The sequence below is a fragment of the Brachyhypopomus gauderio genome, chromosome 15 (assembly GCF_052324685.1).
Source record: "Brachyhypopomus gauderio isolate BG-103 chromosome 15, BGAUD_0.2, whole genome shotgun sequence".
NCBI lineage: Eukaryota > Metazoa > Chordata > Actinopteri > Gymnotiformes > Hypopomidae > Brachyhypopomus > Brachyhypopomus gauderio.
In genome coordinates, this window is record NC_135225.1 from 15,628,819 (window position 1) to 15,641,150 (window position 12,332).

Below are 12,332 nucleotides of genomic sequence, written 5' to 3' on the forward strand. Positions count from 1 at the left end.
TGTGTGAGAGAGAGTGTAGTGGATGTTGTGTCTGGGTGTGTATAGGTATAAAGGTATGCTATGTGATGGTATGAGTCTGGGTGTGATTGGGACAGGTGGGAGTGGAATTTTAAAGCTCTTTTTAACTTTGGGAGAGAGAGAGGAAACTCGCCCAGCTCTGCCCTGCACGCCAGGTTTGCAGTGTTTCGATGGACCTTCAGGACGTCTTTACAGAACTCCAGGTGGAATTTTTCAATTGGGTTTGTGTCCTATAAAGTGTGATCTTGATGACAGGACCCCATACTTCCAGGGGCGCAGATGGCACTGGGGACTGGGGGGGACATGTCCCCTCCAGATTTATATTGACCCCATCCGAAATCTAGCACCTACAAGCATAAACGTATATATTGTACAGCTTGGTCCCCCTCACTTCAGAATTTCCATCTGCACCGATGCATACTTCACTCCCGTATAATAGTATGGGTTTGATCACAGAGTGGAATATTTTAGTCCAGATCTGAACCGGTACGTTCTGTGTGTTTAGTGGTCGTTTTATGGTATAGTATGCTCTTCTTGCTTTTTCTACCAGTGCATTCATAGTCTTACCAAAACTGCCAGATGCACTGATCAACAGTCCAAGGTAGCTATACTCTACGTATGTTGTATTGTCTCTCCTCCAAGGGTGAAGTGATATTTAGATTCCTGTGATCTCGGTTTCTTTTGGAAAATCATAATTTTGGTTTTATTGATGTTGATGTCAAGGGCCCAGTTTTGACAGTAATGTTCTAGTGTGGATAAGTGTTGCTGTAGGTCTTTTGCTGTAGGAGCTAACAATACCAGATCATCTGCGTATAACAGGAATTTAATTTCTTTATCACTCAATTCTAATCCTAAGTTTGGTGACTGTTCAAGGGTTGTAGCCAGTTTATTAATAAATATATTGAATAGTGTTGGCGATAGATTACAGCCTTGGTGCACTCCACGTCCTTGACTGAAGAATTCAGTTCGTCTATTGTCAATTTTAATTGCACATTTATTATCATTATATTTAGATTTAATTAAATCATAAACCTTCCCCCTTATGCCAGATTCAAGTAGTTGGAGGAGCAGGCCATCTCTCTTTCTCTCTATCTCTCTCTCTCTCTCTCTCTCTCTCTCTCTCAGACACATACCACTAGCTCTCTCTTTCAGACACTTACCGCTAGCTCTCTCTCTCTCTCTCTCTCTCTCTCTCTCTCTCTCTCTCTCAGACACATATCGCTTGCTATCTCTCTCTCTCTCTCAGACACATACCACTAGCTCTCTCTCTCTCTCAGACACATACCGCTGGCTGTCTGTCTCTCTCAGACACATACAGCTATCTGTCTTTCTCTCAGATACATACCGCTAGCTCTTTCTCTCTCAAGTACACTACTAGAACAAGTACACTACACTCCAGTAAGTAGCCTACACTCTAGTACGTAGTCTACACTCCAATAAGTAGTCTACACTCCAGGATGTACCCTACACCATTTCTTCAGTTTGCCAAGCACTTCAGTGCCATGTAGCCCACTTTCCTTTTAGCTATACAGCTGTTGGTATTCTGCTCTGAGGGCCCCTTATCAACAGAAGGCAGTCTCAATGCTAATTTTCTTTTTACTAGTCAGCCCAGAGCCTGACTAAATAATGATAAAAATCTCTTCTTGGTGTTTGCACATCATTCCATGTGTGCCACCATTTTCGACCTAAACTCCATTTAAGTTTTTAATAGCGTTTTACAATTGTCAGCATCCAGGTAAATATAATCTGATTACCTTGACGTATTGAAAAAGGTGGACCTGACAGCAATTGGTTTGAGTAGTTTCTTCCAAGACAGCAAAAGGAGAATTACGTCAGCAGAACAGTGTCAGACATTTTTGCATGTGTGTGTGTAAACAAACACTGGTAATATATGTATAGAGGATTCATGTTCACGCTTTGTAGTTTTATATTATTTATTGCATTGGAAGGATTGATGGTTAAATGATACTATATAGCAAAATGAAGCTAGATACTCACAAACCAAAACAATGGGTCAAGTCACCACAGTATCAAAAAAGAAGACGTATCAAAAATATTTTATTTTCTACACTCACTTATTATGTGCAATGGGCCAAAAATATAGATATGAACAAAGCAAAGAATGTGTCAGACAAACACACTCTCATCAGTGCTACACAAAGACAGCAATTTAGTTGACAGCAAGACCTCTAATCAGGTCATACCTGGATCCAGTTACACTGGTGTGGATGTATACACCTGCTTTCACGCTGAAGGAAGAATCTATCCATGCTAATCATTTTGACTATTGTAATGTTTTATCGGGTTGTGTTTATATTGTGTATATTAATATAACCACAGGTTATATTGCTCTGTGTTTGACCTTCTGGACTGTGTGTCCAGTGTGTGGACGTGCCCATGTTCAGTGGTATGTGTTCTTAAAGAACAGATGGTCTCACCAGCATACTGCAAACCATAGGGACATGAAAGGGAATATATGGTGTGAGCACAGTGCTTATTTTCTTATTCTTATATGAGCACATGTTATACAGCGCTTATATTCTTATATGAGCACGTGATACAGCGCTTATATTCTTATATGAGCAAATGTGATACAGCGCTTATATTCTTATATGAGCACATGTGACACAGCGCTTATATTCTTATATGAGCACGTGATACAGCGCTTATATTCTTATATGAGCAAATGTGATACAGCGCTTATATTCTTATATGAGCAAATGTGATACAGCGCTTATATTCTTATATGAGCACATGCGATATAGTGCTTATATTATTTCCTTATGCTACATTGACACAAACAGAAACTCCTGGATCTGCATGTCATATGTCATGGAAACCTCCACGGTCAACAAAAGAGGAATTGGAAAAGATATTTTGCCAATGTTATGGCAATGTGTTTTAACTATATTTCTAATCTATACTGCTGATAATGTACTGCCTCTATATGCTACATATATATAGTGTGACGATACGGGGTGAGCGAAGGACGAGACACCGGATCCTTGCTGTAGACGTCACTTTTTATTTAAACACGGAGATTGCGCAATAGCGCACGAGAAACATATAACGTTTACTACTACAGAGACGTGTAGACTTTAGACAACGACGAGCACAGGACACTGCGCGAGCGCACATTAAATAGACAAACCACATTAACCCCACGTGATTACGAGACGATTCACAGGTGAGACGGATTATCACATGACATAGCCATCACCACGGAATATCCACAGATGCAGACGATGCACGTAGACTACGTAAACACACGCCCAAAAGGGAGGGTCCTCAACGTGACAGACGCCCCCTCCAAGGGCACTACCCTTCCCGGGGTGCCAACAGGACCGAGTGCCCCGAACCCACGACGATGGGCGGATCCGACGCGCTCAGTCCTGCGTCTGGGAGGTGACTGCCCTTGACGAAGCGTCCATCACGAATCGCCTAGCACACCCTCCCTGGGAAGACGGGGGAAAAGACGTTAAACACATTAAACGGCACAGGAACAAACACACAAACAGGCACGCTTACACATCGACACAAACGGGAAAAGGGGGTTTGGTACACGTACGGGCAGACTTACGATTACAGGCACACACACACACAAGACACAGGCGCCAGGAGTAGGGCGATAAGGGGAGAGAGATCGGGAGCTGCAGGTGCCGCAGTGAACGGTCCTGTTCCCGCCTTTGCTGCATAGCCTCCGCCCGGTGCAGGACGGCTGGCGGACGCGCCGGGCGCAGCGCGACTGGCGGACGCGCCGGGTGCAGCGCGACTGGTGGGCTCCTCCCTCAGCTGACCGTTTAGTGTGCCCCTCTCTCCTCGCGACCGCCCTCTGGAGTCAACCGTGGGCGCTTCCACTTCCATCTCATCCGCCTCGCTGCCACGGCTCCAACTCATGGGCTGCTCCGGGCTGCCACCCCGAGAGCAGTCCATGCTCTCTCCTCCAGTGCGCTCGGCGGACGAGCTCCACCTCCCCTTTACAGTCCCCGCAGAACACTCAGAGGGGGGCTGACTGTCCTCCTCCTCTGTGTATATGTCGCCGTCCGTGCACTCAGAGACACCTGAGTGCACGGACAGAGGACGTTCATCCTCCTCATACCCCTCTTCCTCCTCTCCGTAGTCAGCGGGGTGTGCAGAGCGCTCCGACGGCGGGTAGTCCTCGTCGTCGTCCTCCTCCCCCTCCTCTACGACGGAAGAGGGACCTACGGGCGGAGGGAGGTAGTCCTCTTCCTCCTCCTCCTCCTCCTCCTCCTCCCCCCCGTAGTCTATGGTGGACGCGTCGTCCAGCGAGGGAGCGTAGGCCTCCTCCCCCTCCCCACCGTAGTATACGGTGGAGGCATCGCACAGGGAAGGAGGGTATGCCTCCTCCTCTTCGTCCTGCTCCTCCTCGGAGTCCCTCTCCCCAAACTCCGCCTCCGGGGTCGAGTCCGCGACGCAGATCACACTGGGACTGCCCTCCATAGGCGAGAGGACGCGGGATGGAGGGGAGTGTCGCTCCCTCCAGATCCGGACCGCGCCCTGGCGGAAGAGCTCCGCCAGCTCGGGGTCTCCTTCCTTGACCTTCCGGGCTGAGGCCAGCTGGAGAGCGCATACCGGGTCTCCCTCCAATTGCGCCAGCGTCGGTGGGGACTCCTCCTCCTCGAGCTCGCCCTCTGGTGGCGACGCCTCGTAAAGCTCGGGGATGCTCACCCGTATGGGTGAGCCTTCCCGAGAAGGAGCGGGGTGCTTCTCCTCCCACACCCGCGCCGCGCCGCTGGCGGTACTCCTCCGCCAGCTCGGGTATGGAGGTTTCCCAAGCCGCGCATAGCAGGTATGAACACCCGGGGTCCTGCATCAGCTGCGCCAGAGTCGGCGGGGTTCTGCGGCGCGGGGGAGAGGAGGAAGAGTGGTGGTGCCGCTTACCGGGCTTCTTCCCCTTCTTAGGCTTTGTTTTGTAGCCTGGCATGGTTGTGGGTGTCTCAAGAGGCTCGTCGTTCTGTGACGATACGGGGTGAGCGAAGGACGAGACACCGGATCCTTGCTGTAGACGTCACTTTTTATTTAAACACGGAGATTGCGTTATAGCGCACGAGAAACATATAACGTTTACTACAGAGACGTGTAGACTTTAGACAACGACGAGCACAGGACACTGCGCGAGCGCACATTAAATAGGCAAACCACATTAACCCCACGTGATTACGAGACGATTCACAGGTGAGACGGATTATCACATGACATAGCCATCACCACGGAATATCCACAGACGCAGACGATGCACGTAGACTACGTAAACACACGCCCAAAAGGGAGGGGCCGGGGTCCTCAACGTGACATATAGCATATATGGTATATGTAAATGTGGTATATATATATATATATATATATATATATATATATATATATATATATATATATATATATATATATATATTGGATGCCTTATATGCATATTACCACTAGAGAGTTGCTAATGGTTGGCTTGCTATGTAATGCATTACTATGGGCCTTGTAAGAGCAAAGTAAAGCCCTTTTGTAATATTCATTTCCAGGCAGAAGATCTGAGAATGCCTGTTCATCTGTGTACTCATAAGACTGACTATACAATATGAAGTTTTGTTGCACCATAATGAACCTGAACAGGTCATTTGTGTCATGAGCAGAAGAACACTGCTTCCTCTGAATAGCTTCAGTGACCTTTGCAGGTTTCTAAAGTTCAGCGTGTGCAGTAATTCTTTGATCGTTTTAGATTTCCTCCCCATAAATGCTTCTTTGTGTGGCTGAGCTGATCAGACCTGGCCCTGCTGACTCCACAGATCACTGTATATTTCAATAATTTGTTTGAGTGCCCAAACTCTCTCTCTCACTGTCACTGTTTATCATATTATCAATGACCACTCAATTTCTCCGCGTCTGCTCCAGTAGCAGTGCTGACCCTGGCACTATTACAGTTCTGTAATGAAGTGCAATGGAGTGGTAATTGGTTCACATTATACCAGATCAGGTAACATTAGCCTTATTGCCTTATCGCAACGAGTTCGGCTGCTGCCTTCTCAATGAGAAACTCAACCCAGCTCTTCGCTTCTCTCTTTAATGCAGTGTATCATCCAAATAACATTTCAGCTCATCCAGACAACCCCCCAAGCCACCCCCCCCCCTCCCCACCCAAGTCCATTCCAGCCCTTTCGAGTTTTCTATTTCAAGAGTGCACTCTGTGTTTCGCTGAACGCTCACTTGTCGGCTGGTCCCTTCTGCTTGAAAACTCCCCAGAAGGCAACAGCCATTAGGGACGGCGATCTGGAGGATAGCTTTCCCTAGTCATGTGGGAGGGTTACAGTAAGTGAGAGGGGACTGCAGCTGAAGCACTGGAATATGAGCTCATACAGCCCCATTGCCTCGTTATCATTTGAGCAGCCCAGCCAGCCGCTGCCTTTGTCTGATCATTGTGAGCAACACGAGCCCCAATCATGTTTATTTCATTTCAAACGAGGAGCCCTATTCAGAGGTAGACCTGCCTTTTAGACTTCCCCTTTGTTCTGTATGTAGGAGCTATAAGCTGAGAGTGCTTTGATAACATACTGTCAAGAGCAACTGAAAGCACAATGACCTGGAATATATGTGACAATAAAGATGACAGAACAGAACTTTGTTTTTCTTTTAGGGCAGAACAAGTCCTCACACCTGTGCCATTCACTCTCACTGAGAATAGCTGGACCGTTGGCTGGACTCATGACTGAATGTGGCATTTGTATGCTGAGCAATTAGAACTTTCTACATATAGGCCTCCTTTAAGAATGTAACAGTGTTCTGATGTCAGGAGGTTAAACAGACCTGAAGATGGCCTTCACTGTGCCTACACCCAAGCTGGCAGGACTCTTATACTGTCAGTAAAACAGACCTCTTATAATGTCAGTACAATACAGACCTCTTATACTGTCAGTAAAACAAACATCTTATAATGTCAGTAAAAACAGACTTCTTATACTGTCAGTAAAACAGACCTCTTATAATGTCAGTAAAACACAGACCTTTTATACTGTCAGTAAAAACAGACCTCCTATAATGTCAGCAAGAAACAGACCTCTTAACCCTAGGGTTAGGGTGTTAGGGTTTAGGGTTTAATAACATTTCTGTCCTGCTTTGCTATGCCCTACATTACACATACTCAATTCTAAAATTTACATTTAGAAACTCCATAACCATATGTAATCTCTAATAATATATACATAAATCCATACTCATATGTAATCTCTAATAATATATACATATGCCATACCCATATGTACTCTATAATAATATATACATATTCTATTGCTGTTTTAAAGTCTACTGACAAATTTGCCAGCAGAGTTAATAACTCTGAGTCAGAGTTGCCTTAAGCGCTTTCACTGGCTACAAAGGTGTCTGATGCTAACCAAGACACTCTTCTCCCATTACAATTACAGACGTGCTCTGTTAGCTCGTCCAAAGGTTCATTCCCCGTTTAGCCTCACCCTGTACAACTACATTCAGCTCCTACATATTTAATGGAGTGAACAGATGTCTCAGACAGAAGGATGGGCTTTAATGCTCAATGTTGCAAATCATCACCAGATAAAATGTGACACATGCAAAGTCTCAGGATATTTTAAAGCATTAAAATAAGTTATTTATGTGACCAATATTATACAGATTGCACATGTAGAACCATGTCAGATTTGTAGAAAGTAGTTAATTAGCTAATTTTACTTTTCTTTGCTATTGATTGATGTAACAGTAGTTTTAAGTATGGTGGTTTTAGGCCATTCTGCCCACTTCTAAAATTGTTCAACTGTAGAATGTCAAAATAAATATTATTTTGGCTATTAAAGTCTGATGTTTAGGTTTAGGTGAGGTTTATATCCAGCAGAAAGGTCAAGGAATGTTCCTGCTGACTAATGATGACCATGAAAGATCTTAGGGGACATATATGACAGGAAATTAGAGGCCATTTGTGACAGGAAAGCATTTTGTAAGCCTATTTCTGCATCACAGTGGGTTTAATGGTCACAATGCCCCAGATTTCAAAAGTAGAAAACATCCAAAATGTATGCAGGAGCGAGAGGTGGACACTTGGACCCTGTGAATTCAGAAAAGGGCCGTAAAATACACTGCCTCTTCATTATTCTGGCAAATGAGTCACTCCTAAGGCAACCCTATAATTAAAAAAAATGCTTTAGCTCACCATACACTCCAGAAGGAAACCACTTAATCATTTATTCATATTAATAACTCTCTTGAATAAATATTATTGTTTGTAGTAGTAGAAGCTGTTCTTGTTTGTCTGACCTCTCAGTGAGAAAAAATAAATACATTAAAAAGTAGTCTAACACATTTATGCCATGAAATCTGTCCTCTGGTGCCATCTAGTGACCTGAGACAAAAACATTCTCTGCAGAGAACATACAGAAATCTAACAACATCCTTAATATGAGTAAAATATGAGTAAAACAAAAAATTTTCAATGAAATGTTCAATATGAGTAATATTCCACTCTGTTAGTGTCTCTATCATTCACTGTTAGAAATGGCAGTACTATAAAAGTGCATTGAGAGGCAGGTCTGAGGTGCTGGAGGGAGACTCTTTGTGATGACAGGTCAAGGCTAAATGCCTTTCAGTCAGACAGAGTGGATGAACGACCATGTACTTTTCCCACGAGGCTGGAAAACGGTGCAATCTGAACCAGCTTTGCTCACCAGTGCAGTTGTTGCTTTTTAAACCACTGTGCTGTGCTCATTGCCTAGTGAACATGAAAGCCCAATGTGAGGTAGGATATATTTGTAAATGTTTTATGGACTGTCCATCTCAGTCTTGTTTTTTTGCTGAGCTTTAGCAAGCAATTTCCAGGAGACAAAGCAATGCTGACCTCTCTGTTTAGGAAAGTATGAAGATACAAAAGGAGCTTGTCATATGTAGGATGAATAAACTAGAGGACAAGCAAAAGGAAATTAAAGTCAGTTCAACACTGTCATTTGAACTGGCCAAAACATACAGCTGGAATTATAGCCTACTAATGATGGAATTACAGGCCTGAAGTGCATGCTGATGCAGTTGGGTACTTTTGGGTACAGTGTCTGCAGAGAGATCACAAGCTTGTAAGTGGTAGGTCAATTAGACAGTAAGTGGTAATTGCATTTTGAGCAATTATTCAAACTCTTAAATATTTAAAATCATATAATTTTTCACAACAAAGTCAACTTACATGCATTGTCCTCTGATTAAAAAAGGCTTCGGTGATTTGAAACAATATAGAAAAGAAGTTTGCAGAGATGATGAGGGTGTTAGATGAAGACTGATACACTGTCTCAGTTGGAGATAGAAGAGAAGGTTGCTGTCCAAGCCCTGGATGAGCCCCTACAGAAAAGCTGCACCTTCCTCAGTCACACTGAGCTCCAACGTAGGAACTGGGTCACACAGACTGACAGGCACCCTGGGGTGAGACTAACCCTAACCCTAACCCAGGCACCCTGGGGAGAGACTAACCTTAACCCTAACCCAGGCACTCTGGGGTGAGACTCATGCATCAAAAATGGATGGATTAATGGATGAATCTTTGATGATTTATAAATACAATACATAGGCTACGTATGTCTGTGTCTCTGGCAAATGTCTCTGTCACCCTTCAACATGCTCTGTATTTCACTTTTTTAAAACACTTTTTCTCTCTCTACTCCCCTCTCTACTCCTATTTTTCTGCTCCTCCTCTCTCTCCTCCTCTCTACTCCTCTCTCTCTACTCCTCCCTCTTCACTCCTCTCTCTCTACTCCCCTCTCTCTACTCTCCTCTCTTCTCCTCTTTCTCTACTCCCCTCTCTTCTCCCCTCTCTACTCCTCTCTCTATTCCCCTCTCTCTTCTCCTCTCTCTACTCCTCTCTCTCTCTTCCCCTCTCTTGTCCTTTCTCTCTACTCCCCTCTCTACTCCTCCCTTTCTACTCCTCTCTCTACTCCTCTCTCTACTCCCCTTTCTACTCCTCTCTATTCCTCTCTTCTCTCTCCTCCTCTCTCTACTCCCCTCTTAACTCCTCTCTCTATTCCCCTCTCTCTAGTCTTCTCTCTTCTCCTCTATCTCTACTCCTCTCTCTACTCCCCTCTCTTTACAACTCTTTATCTACACCTCTCTCTACTCCTCCCTCTCTACTCCCCTCTCTCTACTCGCCTCTCTATTCCCCTCTCTCTACTCCTCTCTCTCTACTTCTCTCTACTCCTCTCTCTACTCCCTTCTCTCTCCTCCCCTCTCTACTCCTCTCTACTCCCCTCTCACTCCTCCTCTACTCTCCTCTTTACTCCTCTCTCTCTACTCCCCTTTCTCTACTCCTCCCTCTCTACTCCTCTCAAATTCAAATTCAATTCTGGTTGTATTCCAGTCTGGTCCTGATGTGGAACAGTATTAGTGTTAGTGAACTCAGTGTCAGGACCAGCCGTGTGAGGGGACTGTTCTCTCTGCTCAGCTCTTGGCATTGCAGGGCTTTGTAGTGGTAGGAGTGGGGCTCACTGTTTTTTACATGTAGCCAATATTTGATACTCATTTTTTGAATTTTGAGTAATAGTGGGAATTGGCCTAATTCAGCTCTACAGGCATTATTTGTTGTCTTCCTGTGGACATGCAGAATACTTTTTCAAAATTCAGAGTGCTTCATTTCAATTGGGTGTCTGTTCCATTGTTCAAAATTTTGGTTTACGAGTGACCTCCACACCTCACTGCTATACAATAGAATTGGTTCTATGACAGACTGGAATATTTTTAGCCAAATTTGAATTGGTATTTGAATTTGAATTTGCTGTTTGATTGCATAGAATGCCCTGCATGCTTTCTCTCTCAGTTCATTAACTGCTGGATTGAAGTTTCCTGTTGAACTAATCTTCAAACCTAAGTAATTGTAGTCTGTACAGGACTCTTAAGGTTTGTGACCCTAGTGTGAAATGTGATGTGCTTCCCTGAGATCTGGCTCTTTTTTGGAAGGTTATTGTTTTGGTCTTTTTCAAGTTCACTGCAGGGGCCAGGTCTGGCGGTACTGCTCTAGCAGGACCAAGTTCTGCTGTAGCCCTTTCTCTGTGGGGGACAACAGAACCAGATCATCTGCATAGAAAATTGATTTTCTGAGTTTTTTTATTTTCCTCTCTCTATACTCTCCTCTCTACTCTTCTCTCTACTCCCCTCTCTCTCCTCCTCTACTCCTCCCTCTCCACTTCTCTCTCTCTACTCCCCTCTATACCTCTATACTCCCATCTCTTCCCCTCTCTCTTTACTCCCCTCTATACCTCTATACTCCCCTCTTCCCCTCTCTCTACACCTCTCTCTATTCCCCTCTCTCTACTCTTCTCTCTGTACTCCCCTCTCTTCTCTCTCAAGTTCAAGTTCAAGTTCAAGTTGCTTTATTGACATGACAAATTCACATTTGTATTGTCAAAGCATTCATATATAAAAATGATAAATAAATAAGTAAATAAAAAAATAAAAAATAAAAAATTGTACATCAATGTAAACATAAAGTATCAATATGCATGTATATCCATAACATAGAACAATGAAAAGATACATACAGAACTGTTAATTAATAAATGTAATAATTGAACTGCTAATAAATAAATTTGATAATAATTAAAATACATATGCAGTATCATACAAAGGGGAACAACAACTATATATAACCTCTGGACAGACTACATATAGATAAACTCTTCTGGTGTTTCACTCACTGTCCCGGAGTTTGTTACATTCCTGTACATATCTGGCTGCCGTGGAGGTTGATGGACCCTCTCCTAATATGATGGCCAGTTTCTCATAATCGGTCATCAGTCTGAAGCTGCTCACCTGATTTTCAAACTGACTGAAATATTTATGTCTGATTTCTTCATATTTGGGGCATTTTAGAAGGAAGTGCACCTCTGTCTCTAACTCACCTGTCCTGCAGTGACCACACACTCTCTGGTCTCTGGGGATCCAGGACTGTTTAAAGCGGCCGCTCTCGATGGCCAGGCTGTGGTCACTCAGTCTGTATCTGGTGAGGATCTGTCTCTGCTTCGTATCTCGGACAGTGAGGAGATATATGGCCAGGGTGTATTCACGTTTTAGGGTCAGAAAGCAGTTTAGTCTAGTTTGGGTTTGAGTTTGGGTTCTCCAATGTTCCAGATAAGTGTTTTTACGCTGTTTAATAATTTGGGAGACTCTGATTGGTGTTTGGGAAGCAGTGCTGGTCAGAGAGTTGGGGTTATTAGAGGTCAGTCTCTGGACCAGCTGACACATGGGACTCTTTTCAGGGTTCAGCTCTTGGGACTGGAGAGCCTGAAAGTGCAGGCTTGTTGTGTCACTTGATTTTA